This window comes from Canis aureus, chromosome 14 (genome assembly GCF_053574225.1).
Source record: "Canis aureus isolate CA01 chromosome 14, VMU_Caureus_v.1.0, whole genome shotgun sequence".
NCBI lineage: Eukaryota > Metazoa > Chordata > Mammalia > Carnivora > Canidae > Canis > Canis aureus.
The window spans coordinates 13,278,847-13,294,883 of NC_135624.1; the positions used below are offsets into that span (position 1 = coordinate 13,278,847).

Sequence of the window (16,037 nt, forward strand, 5' to 3'; positions counted from 1 at the left end):
ATGAATGAATGAAACATGAGGAGTAGCTACTCTTCATGTTTCATTTTTTAAAAAAGATTTTATTTCATTACTCATGAGAACAGAGAGAAAGAGGCAAAGACATAGACATAGGGAGAGACAGACTTCCTCTAGGGAGCCTGATGCAGGACTCGGTCCCAGGACCTCAGGATCACAACCTGAGCCAAAGGCAGATGCTCAGCTACTGAGCCACCCTCATTTTTCTTTTTAAGTCACGTTACTCATTTTTCATATAGTTCAGTCATTGTCACAGTTTCTTGAATATAAAATTATGTTTTAGTAATACTTAATGTAAATATTGCTTGTGAGTGGTTTTGCATCTTTGTAGACGTCTGGTATTATTTGCCAGAGATCTTGTGCTATTCTTGTTCTTGTTCCCATGAGCGTCACCTCCTCTGTTTTCATGCATTTACTTGCTTGCACTTGCAGGCCTAGACTGGTTCGAACTGCAGCAGGAAGTAGAAGAGGTTTCCTGCCAGGGACTGGAGGTTGCCAAAAAAGTTTCTTGATTCGTTTTGATGGATAGCATGGGTTGAAGTTGAGCAAAATTGCTACACTAAAGATTACTTGAAACACTACTGCTGCACTAATGATTACCCGAGATGTTTTACATTAGACATGACAAGTAGGATCTCAAATGTTAGAGGACTTATAGAGGCCACCGTTATTCATTGCTTACTATACGCATCTAATTTCTCATTCGATTAATCTTCAGATCAACACTATGAGCTAGGTACTGTCCACACAGAGGGTGGTTAAACTGAAACTGAGAGATGTTAAGTTACTGGACCAAAGTCATATAGCTAATTGCAGAGTAGAAATAGCTCATTGATTGTATGTCATCATATGACTTATTAATCCATCATTTTACTGCGAGAGTTAATATGTTCAAAACAAATCTGATCGTCTTATTACCTTGCTTGAGGATCCCTACAATGTCCTAATTGATGATAAGATGAAGTAAATTTTCCTTGTCATAATATAAAATATCCTTCACAATCCATCTTCCAACTCCCTCTTCAATTCTACCTTCCCCATAATTTCCTCTATACATTGGTCATGCTATATTTCCCAACATTTTTGTTACACATCAAACTCACAAACAATGAGAACCTTTGTACTGGGATTTGAGAGTCACCTGAAGAGGAGAACAGTTCTCCTTTCCAGGTTCTGAAACAATTGAAGAACCATGGGAGGCAAGGATCAATAAATCAATTTTATTATAAGTAATACAGATTAGGAAGAGGCAGCTTGGAATCAGTGTTCTGAACTGAGCATACCTAGCTGGTCATGGATGAAGCAACTGGATAACTGTAGGTCTCCCACAGGGGTCCAGGGAAATCTTGAGCTGGCATACCTTGGAGGAGCATTGCTGCTGCTTATAAGAAATGAGCACATGAACTGAGTCTCACCAGTCTTATCAATCCCCTCAGCTATGGTTTCATCTAGGGTGGAATGAGTGAGAGGTCAAAAGAAACTTCTCAAGATCTCTAAGAGGACTGAAGTCCCTGTTTATGACTTGAATAGGAACTTGGAAAACAGGAGAAGATGAGTCCCCCCCATACTTTTCATATGTAGTTTCCTTGCTTTGAGTGACCTTTTCTGTCTTTACCACCAGCTCTGTATTGCTTCTTTAAAACTTTCTGATTTTTATAATGCAGAACATGTGGTTTCCTCTCCAGCTATAGCATTCAGTTCAGACCTTTTTTATGATACACTTATCTTACACTTATGATACACTTATATGCTTCTCACTTCCAAGGCCTGTGAGCTTTTCCGAGGTAGGGACCTTATCTCATTCATTCTTATAACACCCAGTGCTAATAAGCACAGTGTCAGAAACGTTGTTTTCAAAATACAGATGCAATGAAATGCCTGGACACCTGCACCCCGATGTTTATAGCAGCAATGTCCACAATAGCCAAACTGTGAAAGGAGCCTCGGTGTCCATTGAAAGATGAATGGATAAAGAAGATGTGGTCTATGTATACAATGGAATATTACTCAGCCATTAGAAATGACAAATACCCACCATTTGGTTTGACGTGGATGAACCTGGAGGATATTATGCTGAGTGAAATAAGTCAATCGGAGAAGGACAAACATTATATGGTCTCATTCATTTGAGGAATATAAAAAATAGTGAAAGGGAATAAAGGGGAAAGGAGAAAAAATGAGTGGGAAATATCAGAAAGGGAGACAGAACATGAGAGACTCCTAACTCTGGGAAACAAAGTAGGGGTGGTGGAAGGGGAGGTGGGTGGGGGGGTGAGGCTGACTGGGTGATGGGCACTGAGGGGGGCACTTGATGGGATGAGCACTGGGTGTTATTCTATATGCTGGCAAATTGAACACCAAAAAAATAAAATAAATTTATAAAAAAAAAAAGAAACGTTTTCATTCTTCACAAGTATGAGCATTCCATGGTATGACCACACCAAGCTGCCCTGCTCATATACAGGTGGCCTACAGTTATTCAGCTGCTTTATCTGTGCCTAGCACAGTGCCTGGACCACACAGCACTTGGAAGATGACACCACAAAGGTTGAATGAATGATTTAGCTACAGCAGATAATTTCATATGTCAAAATCTATTGGCTGCCATTCTGTTTCAAGGTGTTGGACTAAGCCAAGTAAAAGATGTATATTTTGAGAATGGACTAAATATGGATAAAGTCCACAAAATGTTACCATGGATCAGATAGAGGAAAAACCCACTTAAATATCAAACAAAAGCTACTGAATTGGGAATCTATAAAATTCCATGGGTTGTACAGGATTAATCCTGTAAAATATATTCACATGCTCTTAAAAGTGCTATTTATCATGCTATATAATTGATGTATGTGAATGGTCACATATATTACTAGACATTAACTCATGGGAGATTTATTCATTTGTAAAGCCCGCATCCTATTAAATGGAGGCATTAAACTTTTCTTGGAAATACTTATGCCATCTTATTATTTTTACAGTCCACCATTACAACTTTGCTCATATTTCTTTCAGACTGGTACTTTTTTGGAAACATTTAAATTTCTTGGGTTTCAGGAAATAAGCTTAAACTAGTACACAGTCCCTCTTAGGTGATGCCATGTGAAATAATCAAATGGAACAAATATTGGCATGGAATTTGTAGTTATATTTTGTAATTGATGAAATCACTGGAGAAAGTAGATCAGTGTGCTTATAGATTCTGTAGAGTCTTTAGACATGGACTTTGGAAGCAAATTTCTTTTCTTTCCCCAGAAAAATCTCATATTTTCCTTCATACAATACTAAATCTTTACAGAAGAAAATAAATATAATATTAGAATATTTTCTTGAAGTCTTTAAATGTGAGAATGTTGGTAATGCACAGTGCCTCATATACAGGAGACGATAAATTATTGCTGCTAGTGCTGCATCCCAACGTATTTCTCTTCAGGTTTTTAGTTCTGTAAGCTCCCAGAGGCCAATAACCATGTGTTATTAGCCTTTGTATTGCTTGCACCACCTAGCACAGCACCTTGCACAAATGAGATATAATAAATTTTGGTGAATAAATGAATCAATTAATTAAAGAGAGAATTAAATGGCACAACATGGGTGAAAACAGCTTCAAATTATAAAATGCTGTCCTAATAAGAGATTACTGTTATTTTTTAAAGATTTTATTTATTTATTTTGGAGAGAGAGGAGAGAGAAAGAGAGAAGGAGAGTACATGTGCAAGCAGGGGAGAGGCAGATGAGGAGGGAAAGACACTTTGGAGCAGACTCTATGCTGAGCGCAGAGCCCATTGCCGGGTTTGATCTCAGGATCCTGAGATCATGACCTGAGCTGAAACCAAGATTCGAATGCTCAACCAACTGAGCCACACCCTATTATTTTTGATGGTGAGTAATTGTTAAAAGTTTTTGAAACACGACTACATTCAGAAAGGATAAGATACTGTGAATTTCCAGAAAGTGAAGAAACCCAAATAACCAGCCCCCAAATAAAAAGCCCAATATCTCAGAAGCCCCGTTATGTTCCCTTCCCATCACTGTCCCTTTCATATTTTGGGACGTAGTGATAGTTTTTTCATTCCCATTGCTATATAGTATACCTGTGTGAATATATTTTAATTTATTTATCCTTTCTACTACTGAGGGACTTGGTTGTTTCCAGTTTTTGACTAGCATGAATAGTACAATATTCTTCTACATGTCTTATGAAGATATGTACATATTTCTTTTGAATATCGTATACCTAGAAGAGGAAATGCCTCTGGGTATGGATATATTCAGCTTTAGCTGATGTTGCCAGACCATCTATCAAAGAATTTATACCTAGTCACACTACCATCAGCCACATAGGAGAATTCCAGTTGTATTTTCATCCTAGACAAGACTTAATGTTGTCTAGCTTGTTCATGTTAGCCATGAACTGGTGGTGGGTGTCTGGTAGTATTAAAATGTGTTGAATTTGCATTCCTATGATGACTGATGAAAACAAAGACATTTTTTATTAGCCATTTGGATATTCTCTTTTATTAAGTGCCTATCCCAAGATTTTGCACCATTTTATTTTTTTTTAAGATTTTATTATTTATTCATGAGAGACACAGAGAGAGAGAGAGACAGAGACAGAGACACAGGCAGAGGGAGAAGCAGGCTCCATGCAGGGAGCCCGATGTGGGACTCGATCCCAGGACTCCAGGATCACACCCTGGGTTGAAGGCAGTGCTAAACCGCTGAGCCATCCAGGCTGCCCAATTTTGCACAATTTTAATGGGGTCTCCTTCTTTAAAAAATTCTGTGATAGGGATCCCTGGGTGGCTCAGCGGTTTGGCGCCCGCCTTCGGCCCAGGGAGTGATCCTGGAGTCCTGGGATCGAGTCCCATGTCGGGCTCCCTACATGGAGCCTGCTTCTCCCTCTGCCTGTGTCTCTGCCTCTCTCTCTCTCTCTCTCTCTCTCCCCCCTCTCTCTGTTTCTCTTATGGATAAATAATAAAATAAAATCTTTTAAAAAATTCTGTGATGGTTCTTTATATATTCTAGTTAATGTGCTCTTTGTCAGGAATAGGTATTTCAGATGTCTTGTGGGTGAACAGTTTTAACCTACAGTCCATTCAGAGTGAATAGCACCAATGACTGGTGGTGTCAACTTGGTATACAATAAAATCCCTTGAGTAGATTTCACAAGATACCAGCACTAGAGCCTCATTCCTGAACAAACTGAATCAGAATCTCTGGGGATGAAGACTGGCTCTGCAAATTGTTCATCATTGTATCTCCAGCCCCTAGGAAGCAATATTCTTGATATTGAAACAGATACTAAAATTGAATCTAGTTCAAGATGCATTCTTTTGCAAACTATATACAAGCTAACTTGAATGCATTTTTCACATGATTAAAGTAAATCATGTTTAGAACTTGATAAACAGGGAAAAAATAAAAATTTGTCTTTACATGTTTGCTCTGTATTTCTGATTATAATAAAACAAACTTTCTAACAAAATGTTTAATAATATCCATTTTAAAAAATGGAAGAGCCACTTAAAATTACTTTTTATCTTATTCTTCATAAAATGATGTTATGATTTAATTTTATATTTTAAGAGGTTTATAGTGCAAAATCAGTTGGGGTAAGTTTCTCTGGAGGGGCAAATGGATAGAAATTAAAGGTCTCTAGGTTGGGGCTCCTAATTAAGAATTTGGGGAGACAGCGGCCCAGCAATGCAAAGGACTCCTTTCAGGAGGCCTTGGGTGATGCATTAATGAAGAGTAATCACATGGAGTTTGAATTTCCATTTGAATGGAAATTTCCACAGTGAGTCAGATTAGATGACCTTTACAATGCATTGCAGCTTTATATCCTATATGTTTTTGCAATGAGAGACACATGATATAGTGCAAACACAAGTCTTCCCAACCCCATTCCTCTTGCTACTCTTGCCATGGATGCAGAGGCACACACTGACCATAGGGTTTTGGAAATCATCATTTGAGGGAATTTTCACGGAAAAGATACCTAATTGTTATTGACTTAGCATAGAGTTTCTTATTAGACTTCTTCCTTTTGCATTTATTTTTGCTCTATATTTTTAGGGACCTCCCTCAGCTAGATTCAAGATGTTCTGTGAAATGGAAATGTAGCCGAATGGAAAGCAAGATTGACAGTGAGAATCCTCAATCTGCCATTTATGAAGGATAATTTGTTCAACATTAAATATAAAAAGCTCTGCCTGATGGTTGCATTATAACCAGTGGGGTGTCTTGTCAACCAACGTGCTCGGAAACAGGTTTATACAACTCACTCTTTTTCAGTAATTATTGCCTTTTAAGTGAGAGCATCTAAGCATGTTAAATGAGACTTAGTTCATAATTGTCAGATATTAGTATAATGGATTCAACTAAAAGGATTTTAGACATTTGGGCCAATTTGGCCCTCTGTTCTAGAAGCTGCACATGGCACAGGATGAACGTGCCCCTTGAAATTGGAGAGAAGATGATGTGAATGACTGAATGAATGCTTGCCTTTCCTTTTGAACATTTCCTGACTCATCAGCCACCCAACCCCGCATCCCTGCCTGCATTAAAGCAAGCATACCTCTAACAAAAAGCAACATATGGAGGGAGTTACTGACTCCAGGATGCATTAAAACCAGAGCCTGAGCCTCAGACTGAAAACTCACAATCAAAAATATTTTCATTTGCCTTCCTGAAGCTTGCATTTCCACGTGTTATATGAGATTTGTTAGGCAGTTCTAAGTCTTATGTTAGGAAGTGAGCTGTTGCCGAATTCCCAGGATATGTCCTGGTCTGCAGCATATTGTGCTAGTTTCTCGTTTGTAAACGTTTTGGTCCATGACATTTCAATGGACCTTTTTTTCAAGTCTCTAATACATAGGGTATGCACCCACAGCAGAGAAATCACACCAATTCTGGGGGTAACTCAATCAGCATGTCATGCTTGGGCCTCAATTTTCATTCTTTGGCCAGGTTGGCATGTTACTTACAGAGTTAGGGACCATTGGAAGAACTCTTGTTCTTGTTCTTGTCAGGAACATTTTGGGATATTCCAGAGAAGATGTGATTATTTTGATAAACACATATCTAAGACATGTGACTTTCAAGCACATAGTAGTCTCTGACCTTGCTCAGAGAACCTCTAGAATGGGGACAGAACCTCCATGGTGTGAATATTCACTTTAGAATATCCCTCAGTTATAGTTTTACCTGGAAATCCTTGAATCTCTGATAAAATTCTGTTCCACATCCATGCCCAGATTCAGTTATGGACCAACCCCATCTTTCCTCCCATCTGTTGAAAGGTACTTATGAGTTTACACAGGTAATATATGAATTCATTCTTGTGGGAACATTCCAAACAATGAAGAACAGTGTTCATGATTGAAGAGTTGGTCTCTTTTCACTCCTGACAACCCTAGAAGTAGTTACCATTAATAACAGAGTAGCATGTTCTATTCTTTTTAATGCATTTATGTTGATATGTGAAGAAAACATACAAGCACGTACTTTAGCAAATATTAAAGGAATCATAGAATACAAATTTTTTTTTAAATTTTGCTATTTGCCTTTTCATCAAAAAATTTACATTAATTGTGTTTAAACCAGAAATCAGGATTTGGGAATGCGTCCCTCTTTACAAACCCAGAGTTGGAGTCTTCCAAAGGCCTCTCTCACCTGTGGTCCTGACTACTATTTCATTTCACTGTCCACCCTGTCATTGTCCTTTCTATTATCCCACAGTCCAGCTGCATCGAGGAAAAATGTTCCATTCAGTACCTTCAGATTAAAATATACTTAAGATTTTTGAACCAACAGGGTGAGAAAATGGAAAGACTAACAAAGATTCTAATTAGAGCTAAACAGTATACATAGATAGGCTGCTTAGGCAGCAAGGGAATATTTCTCATAGCCTCAGAGATGGAAATGGGATAATTGCTAAGAAAAATGGGTCCATCTAACCTATTATCCCTTATGGCTGCCAAATTCTAGCAGCTTCCTTAAACTCTTCCTTTATGACCACTTGACAACTGAGCAGAAGGCAAGAGCTCTTCCCTGCAACGTTGAGCTTGATTGCTTACAATCTTCTGCCCCCAGGGGTTCTCATCCCCCTCCTTGATTAGGAGAAATGGCCCCCTGCTCATCCTGTCAAGACTCCCCGGCTGCACAGTGAATGGGGGAAAAATCTCATTTTGGAGACAAGCATTTTCTGTGAACTCTATTAAGCAACAAAGCAGCCAGGCTTTCACGGGGGTCACATTTCCAGGATATAATCACCAACTTCTTGGGTGCAATATAAGGCCCCTGCCGGAGTCCACTCTTTTCCATGTTCGTCAATGTGATTATTTCACGATAACAGCTTTCTCGAGGGAGTTAGAGATGCTTTCTGCACATTTTAATGAGCCTGTCATCCGGCCTCAATTTTTTCCCTATACTCTTTCTTTTCTGATTCCTTTCTTTCATGTTGTGATCCACATGTATTTGGAAGGCCAAGAGGACGCAGATTTTAAATGTCATCCAACATAGATGAAAATCCATTGTCTTCCCTTCTTGAAATTTAGCAATATTGCAGGTTTTTTTGTTGTTGTTGTTCAAGTGGGTTAAAAATATTCTATATTGGTGTTCTGAGAAAAAATAATGTATAGTTAATTAGTCATAGAATTTCAATACATTCCTAGGTAAGGAATAATCTTAGTTTTCATGAAGAATTAAAACATATGTTAAATACAATTATAATAAAGAGCATTACAACAAATATCCCTGTGTAATAAAAGGTTTCAAAGTCCTACCCAAAGACCTAGCAAATTCAAGATCCCATAGTTATAGTTTTACTAGAATTTATTAAAAGAGCTAGATGAGACAGAGAGGTTTTAATGCTAACATTTCAGTTTTGAGACATTACTTAATTTAACAGCAAATACTGAATTTGGAATCCATAAAAATTTGGATTTTGTTTTTAAGAACAGGGGGAAAAAAGAATAAATTAAGAGTGGTCAGAATATTTGATTTCATTTCTGTTACTCATACTACTTCATATTTTCTAAACTTACACTTAATTTTCAATGTGTTTATTTTTTCTTACACTGGACTTTGATTTTTATGACTAAATCTACCTTGAGATTTTCTATAACAGGGCAGTAGAAGATGATTTGATTTTATAAATAAATTTACCTTGAGATTTGCTAAGTAAAGACTATAGATTGGAGTATATTTTAGTGAATTTCAACTAGCCATTGATGATTTTTTATGCTAGTTTTTTTTAGATGGCACTTGTTAATGAATGATGTCTGTGACTAATGCTCCTTGTAGCTTAACCTACTTAAATTAATCAGGCTCTTTATCCTTTGTAAACATATGTATGATCTGCTTCAATCAGATTTCTGAAAACAAAGGAAAGTATTCTCCATCTTTTCTCAGGAGGCTTACAAATGATATGCATTGAACTAATCCAATTGGACTAATATGATTATTTTTGTGTGTATATGCAAAAGGGCATAGATTGCTCAATAATATATGAGAAAAGAGAGATGACTATTTCCCTGCCAGCGTCATTACATCTGGATCCAGAGACGGTGTCTGTGGGCTAAGAACCCATGTGGCTGCAAGCTCCAAGACTTTTCCTTAGGAACTGCGTTCTGTTTCCTCTGAAACCAAGGGTGCATTTCTTAACTCAGACAAAGCAGATGCATTGACTTATCTTCACTTACACCCTTTTTCTAGAAGTGATGAGGGATTGGTAGGCACAGACATAGGCTCCCACTTGGCTATCAGGGTGGCAGAACTGAGGCCTGGGTATCCAGGCCAGTTGACCAAGGGAAGGACATACCTTCTGTCTGAATCTGGGTATGGGTCCATGAAGTCACCCCACAAACACCTTTATGGTGTGTGTTTTGGTCTGTTTGGGCTGCTGCAACAAAATATCTTAGACTGGGTGGCTTATAAACAACAGAAACTTATTTCTTATAGTTCTGGAGGCTAGGAAGTCCAAGATCAAGGTGTTGGCATGGTTGCACTCTATTGAGAGTCTTCTTCCTGGTCCATAGCAGGTATCTTCTTGCTTTGTCCACAAATGGTAGAAGAGGCTAGAGATGTCTGTGGGGTTTCTTCTAAGAGTGCTAATTCCGTTCAAGAGGACTCCACCTTCATGACCTAATCAACTCTTAAAGACCCCAGCTCCTAATACCATCACCTTTGGGAGCTGGAATTCAATGTATGAATTTAGGGGGACACAGACATTCAAACCATAGCAGTGTACTTCCTTCCTCTACACTCCTTTACTCACCAGTATTCTCAAAGCTCCTGTCTTAGCTGTCCTCTCTTCGTGATACATAAATTCCCTGGTAATTTCACCAAAGTCAGGCTTTCATCATCTCCTGTTGACTCTGAAAAATATATCACCAGCCTGGATCGTCTCTTGAGATACAGACTCAAATATTCAACAGTCTATTGGATATTTTCATTTGAGCGTACCATTGATTTCTCAAAACCATCAGGTCTCAAGATGAACTAATTATCTATATTTTCAAACATTCTTTTGTGTTTCTTATCTGAGGAAATGATACCACCAAACTGCCAAAAATGGAGCAGTAATGTATTATCTTCTCTTGTTACCTCCCACATACCAGGTCACTAAAATCTGTAAGTTTCCTCTCTTGAGTATCTCAGATTTCTCCTCTGTTTTTCCTGACCACTTCCACTACATTATATCAATTAGTAAATGTATTTATTATTTTGTGGAGGAGGGAAGTAGTGAGTAGTGTTTTTTCATAAATATGGCACACACTCTCTGGGGTGGGTTAGACACTGAACATATTAACATTCCCATTTTTCTTCTTTTATAGCTTTTGTAAATATAATTTTAAAACTCTAAATGACTTTAACTAAGACAAACCATTTACCTATTGATGGTATATTCCCTACATCAATTTATTGTTCCACTAACATATGAAAGTGCTCTTTTATATACACTATTTCTAACTCTAAATATTATCAGTTTTTTATTTATTTATTTATTTATTTTTAATTTTTTATTATCAGTTTTTAACAGTCTGATGGGCAATGTGCTGTACTTCATTCTCTTAAAGTCACATTTTCATGATTATTAATAACTTCCAGTTTTTTCATACATTTGCTATGCTTTTCTGTTTTTATGTGAATTAAAACATGTTTTATGTGAACTATCTGTTCTCATGATTTTTATCATGATAATGTAATAGCAAATATTTCTCTATTGGGTTGGAGGAACTTTTTATGTATTAAGCATATGAACGTTTTCTGGGATGGTGGCCAAAGGTTTTCCTTTTACTCTACCACTTGCCTTTTAAGGATGTTTATGTTACCCTTGTCACTCAGAAATATTTTCCATGTAGTTTTTTTTTAATTGAAATATAGTTGAAATATGTTGTATTAGTTTCAGGTGTACAACATAGTGATTCAACGCTTTACATACATTACACCATGCTCACCATGACAAATAATTACCATCTGTCACCATACAACATTATTACAGTATTTTTCACTATATTCCCTTTGCTCTACTTTCCATTCCCATGATTTGTGTATCTTATAACTGGTATATGCAGTTTGAGTTAGTCTCCTGGTCTTTTCCTTTCTGCCTTCATAATGTTATTTAACTAATCTGTCTCTCATGGTCTCCTTGCCTTCTTCAGGGCTTCAAATTATTCCAGAGTGACTTTCACAACACAAATCAACCTGCTAATTCTGGCTTAAAATCCTTCAGTGGCTTTCCATTGTCTACATTAATTTTAAAGTGCATGTTAATTTTAGTACAGCAAAGTAGATCTCTTGTGATCTGATCTGGTACCTTGCTGTCTCTCTGGTTTACAGGCTTTCACTCATCCCAACTAGCCACAGAAACCCACCGGCGCTAACATATACCATGTCAGAGCCTTTGTACATAGTCCCCTTTGTCTGAAATTCCTTTCCTCTTTCCTTGTCCTCTTAAGGAATTCCCTCTAAAGGAATTCATTTCAGGCTCAAGCACAATTGATTATTCCTTTCCTTATGCCTCCATACACTGTATATTCCTCTTTTGTATTGTTTTCCCAATTTTTGCTGTAACAGTGTATCTGTAGTCTTACTTACTTAATAGCTTTCTTTCACATATATCCATTTTAACTTAAATAGAACTATCCAAAAAGGAAATGTTCTATTTCTGCTATTCATGGACATGCAGTGTTATTTGCAGTAGATATGAGAAAAACATAAAAATAAAAAATATAACTATTACAAAAATCTATCAATTGCCCTTGTAAAATCATCTCACACATCAGTGGCAATACACATGCTACCTTTTGGAGCATGCTGCTCAATTGTACCACTTATCAAATTATCCAAAGATTTATAGGCCTTAGTATGATGATGGCTTATAAAAAAGATAGAAATTTAAGAGGGTTTAAACAAATCTTTAAATAATCACATTTATTTCTAGTTACCACCACAGTAAAAAGCATTACTCTTAATCTGTGTGAATGGAGTAAGTCTTGGTTGACTATACACTGACTGAATTCTAAACAGAGTGTGGTGGAAAACCTTAAAAGTGTTTCTTAGCCCATCTTTCCTATGGCCTTTGTCTTAATTCAGGAGGGAAAGTATTAAATACAGATAAAAGGAAATGGGATCAGCAGGGCAATGAAAATGGGATGTTGTGCCTCAGGGGACAGATATCGTTATGGAAAACTCTGTCAGGCTGAATTTGTTAGATTATATGGTAGGATGAATATGAACTTCGAATAAAACATCAAATTATATTTAGATTTGGAAATGGTCAAGGACTATTGCTAGGTTAGACTTAGTTACACGTGTCATTTGACTTTGCGGCATTCTATATTCACAAAAATCTCAAAAAGATCCATTATTTATCTTAAAAATTTAAATATGCAATTCACAGTGCTTTTCATTATTCTCTCTCTTGTTCATTAGTAGGTGCTGATTTGTACATTTGTTAGAAATGCAATAGCAGTAGTCCACATTCAAATGCTTTTACTATTTGAATTTGTTGAGAATAAGTCAACATAGAAGCTGAATATTTAATAAATTGAGAGCTAGAAACAAAGAAAATTATTATTTAAAACTTTTTGAATTTGTTATACTTCATATCCCAGGATTATAAAGTACTAATTTTTACTAAATGCATAAAAGTGCTGCCAATACAAGAAATTTTAGAGAGAATAGTAAGCCTTAACTAGTAGTATAAAAATAGAACTTTGTGACCAGTAATGAAAGGGTGTTTATTTCTCTGAAATGTATAATTTTAGTTGTTCCTTTTCAAATTACAACCGGATACAAAAACCTCTTTTCATTCAGAAAGGATGTTATTAAGTTTTCTTTAAAAAAAGGAGGGGCCCAAAAGATGAATGCAATAGCTTATTAACATGATTCTATATTTTAATGAGATGAAGTCATACTGTTTAATTCTTTGTCCTTTGTGCTGACTGTATTGCCATTCACCATTCATTGGTTGTGAGAAAGGCATTTAGTTTAGACAATGCTGAAATTGCGCATTGTCAATAGCTCATGAGTCCATGAGCTATTGAACTGATAATTGTGTCCTTTTGTTCTATTATTCCAACTGTGACTTCAGAGTTTTCCTAGACCTCTAGCTGAAGCTGGAGATCCCAGGCAAATGAGATTTCCCTTCCTTCAGTGAAAACCATCTGACATCCTCAATAGAAGGCCTTAGAGCCTTGGTGAGTCTCTCATGACTGCTATGTCATAGAGGTCAATGGGGAGGCTTCTCAGTGTCATAACCCGTCCCCCAAATTATGCACAACAGTGTGTTGGTTTTTTTTTCCTCAGAGAGGAGTTCCATAGCTTCCAGAAGGTTCTTCAAGGGTCCATTAATTTTAAAAAGTTTGAAAACTACTCCTGCAATACCTCATTTTGTTGTAATTTATAGTCCTAGAGCAACTGTCTCCACATTATATAGACTCTAAATCTTTTTATGGTGATAGTGATAAAAATTTCTTTTTTAAAAATAATATAATATATACATAGTATTTATCACTTTAACCATTTGTAGTGCATAATTCAGGGGCATTAAATATATTCACAATGTTGTGTAACTATCATTACTATCTATATCCAAAACATTTTCATCTCTACCCATTAACAGTAACTTCCTTCCTCTGTCCCCAGCCCTTGTTAACTTCCATTGTACTTTTATCTCTGTGAATTTGCCATTTCTAGCTAGGTACCAAGAATAAGTGAAATTGTGTAATATTTGTCTTTCTGTGTCTGGCTTATTTCACTAAACATATTTTCAAGGTCCATCCATGTTGTACCATACATCAAAATTTCATTCTTTTTTATGGCTCAATAATATTTTATTATGTGTATATGCCACATTTTGTAATCCATTCTTCCATTGACGGACACTTGGGTTGTTTTCACCTGTTGGCTATTGTGAATAATGCTGTTGTGAATATGGGTGTACAAATATCTTTTCAAGTCTGCTTTCTGTTATTTTAGGTTTATTACTAGGAGTGGAATTGCAGAGTAGACCTCTTTTTATTAGACTAAAAGTCTAGTTTCTTCTTTTCACCATCAAGAAAAGTTTTTGCCACCAAAGCATTCAAAGTCCAATGTTATGTCCTAATCAGTTTGCTATATGTAAGTTCTCTGATATTAATCCATCTAGATTGTCTTCTTGGTCACCCTGGTATTGTCCTGTGAAACACTTGGAAACAAAATTCATCAAAGAAGAAGACAGTTTCTTTACAAGTTTATAATTTCCCTTAAATATATAGATTCTATAGATCCTGTTTTCTTTAACCATTCATGACACAGAGAACTTTTTATTTCATGACAAAGATATCCTAGACACATTTCCCTACAATTTTCAGAATTTATTTTGCAAATTACTTAGAGTGGTACCTGTCACCAATGAATAGGGATGGGAAATAAAGACATGTAATTCCCCTTGTGGAAATAATTATTCTGGACACGGTGCTAATTTGCCAACCCTGAAAAAGTCAGTTTTGTTTATAAAGACCTTGACATATCCACAAAATTGAAAATTTTAAATAAATATCATGAGCTTTTGTTTGCTGGTCCTTGGGGTAATACAAGTTCCTCCAGAGTTCTTTATCCTTAGCAATCATATTAAGGCAATGACATTAACTAGGTGTGGGAAGATAGGAGAAAAAAAATTAAAGATAGATTTATAGTTGGAGCTCAGACCAAAGGATTCATCTTCATAGAGATATTTTGTCATTTCTCCTAGCCTTGTCCTTATGTCCATCAGAGAGACAATAGAGTGGGAATGGACATATTCCTTTGAGACTACAGTTAATTATCCTAAATAATGTAGTAGATGCTGCCCATAAATGAGAATAGAAGTCAAATAATCTCAGGAACCTGCAGTACCTCATCACCTCTCTTACTCCCTTCTGTCAGATTTGCTCTGGATTAGCTCAGGTTCTGTAGGTTTGCTTCTATTCTGGAGAAGAGTGGAAATGTAGAATTGAAGATTTTGGAGGTGTTTGTACTGATGTGTTTGAATTCTGTCTGTATCTCTAAGTGGATTTCTGGATCCCAGAATTGTTCAGACAGTGAACAATATGGGCCAATGTTCCAAAGTGCTCCAAATGGAGAGTCAGACCAATTTGGAGCTGATTTTCAACTGTGCCATTTACTAGCTGTGAACTCTTACATAAGTCACTTAAATATCCTGAGCCTTTGTTTCCTCACTGTAATACATTTTTAAATAACACCTTGCATGATTGTTAGGAGAACCAAATAGAATAAGGTTTGTACAGTTCTATCATTATTAAACGACTGTTTGTTTTCATTACAATAGTGAGTACTTCACATGCATGTTATCCCTTGTTGCAAAAATAAGGGAGTATCACCTACCTTGAGTTATCATTCAGACAGATTACTCCTAAGAGTTTCTCAACAGCATCAAATCACACATCATCTGCCCCCTTCCAAGTATTCTCCAAAAAAATGTTTGTAGTGACACTTGAAGAAATTTGCTCATATTATTTCCATACTTGAAATAT

The 16,037-nt window shown here is 36.6% G+C and overlaps 2 long non-coding RNA genes across 2 annotated transcripts in view; one reads left to right on the forward strand and one right to left on the reverse strand.

Moving 5' to 3' along the window:
* LOC144283192 (uncharacterized) overlaps nucleotides 1-16,037 on the forward strand; it is a 36,858-nt gene that overhangs the window by 13,424 nt on the left and 7,397 nt on the right. Inside the window, exon 4 of the long non-coding RNA XR_013351612.1 lies at nucleotides 6,091-6,284. This is a non-coding gene — a long non-coding RNA (uncharacterized LOC144283192). The remainder of the gene's footprint in view (nucleotides 1-6,090; nucleotides 6,285-16,037) is intronic.
* LOC144283194 (uncharacterized) overlaps nucleotides 7,470-16,037 on the reverse strand; it is a 93,341-nt gene continuing 84,773 nt past the window's right edge. The window contains exons 3-4 of the long non-coding RNA XR_013351614.1: nucleotides 10,295-10,394; nucleotides 7,470-8,636 (exon numbers count right to left, since the gene is read on the reverse strand). This is a non-coding gene — a long non-coding RNA (uncharacterized LOC144283194). The remainder of the gene's footprint in view (nucleotides 8,637-10,294; nucleotides 10,395-16,037) is intronic.